Below are 929 nucleotides of genomic sequence, written 5' to 3'. Positions count from 1 at the left end.
TATATATATATATATATATATATATATATATATATATATATATATATATAAATTTTAATTTTATATAATGTGTAATTATCTCGCAAAGGGATTCGAATATTCCCCTCTTCTATGATTTATGTGTTTGTGCTCATGGATAATTCAGGAAAAGAATATCTTTATTATTCCGTAATGAAATAAAAGAATTACTCTATCCGTTCTTTTTGTGTGAACTTATTTGATTAGGCATGTAATTTAAGAAAGAATAAAGATTTTTTGTTATAAATAGAATCCTATTTATGGTGAATGTCCATATTTAGAGAGATTCTAGGGTTTATTACTTGGTGGCTAAGTCAACCTCTTCCTATAAATAGAGGGTTCTATTCCATTGTAAATCATCCCAAAATTCAATAAGAATTCTCTCTCTCTACTTTTCTCTGCAATATTGCTCTTGTTCTTTTATTATTTTATAACACGTTATCAGCACGAGACTCTAACCAATTGAGTAGAAGCTTTGGGATTGAGCATAATGATTGNAGAGTAGAAGTCGTTTGGATTAGACATATCATTGTCAATTATCATGAACTTCTCATGATTAAATTCTGAATTTAAGGTAAGTATTTTACCGTATTTTTCTCTTTTATTCTATACTTTGATTTTATATACAAGCAAAGACAACAAAGTTTGATTATAACTCTAATGGAGTTTGTAAGAAATTATAACCACCTGAAGTGGTAAAATTTCTATGTCTTGCCATGATCAAATTCATGTATGATTATGGGCACAAAAAGTGGAAACCCGTCCCATTGAATTTGCTCTATTCTCATTCCCTTAAGAGAATGTGATAGCAGTATGTGATAAGTCTGAAAGAAGACAAAATTATCACTATGAATATATCAATGGATGTGGACGTGGCAATAGACGAAATTATAATCGTCATCATTTGTGGT

The sequence above is a fragment of the Nicotiana attenuata genome, unplaced genomic scaffold, assembly GCF_001879085.1.
Source record: "Nicotiana attenuata strain UT unplaced genomic scaffold, NIATTr2, whole genome shotgun sequence".
Classification (NCBI taxonomy): Eukaryota; Viridiplantae; Streptophyta; class Magnoliopsida; order Solanales; family Solanaceae; genus Nicotiana; species Nicotiana attenuata.
The sequence above is the reverse complement of the archived record's forward strand: the minus strand, read 5'-3'. Positions refer to the sequence as shown.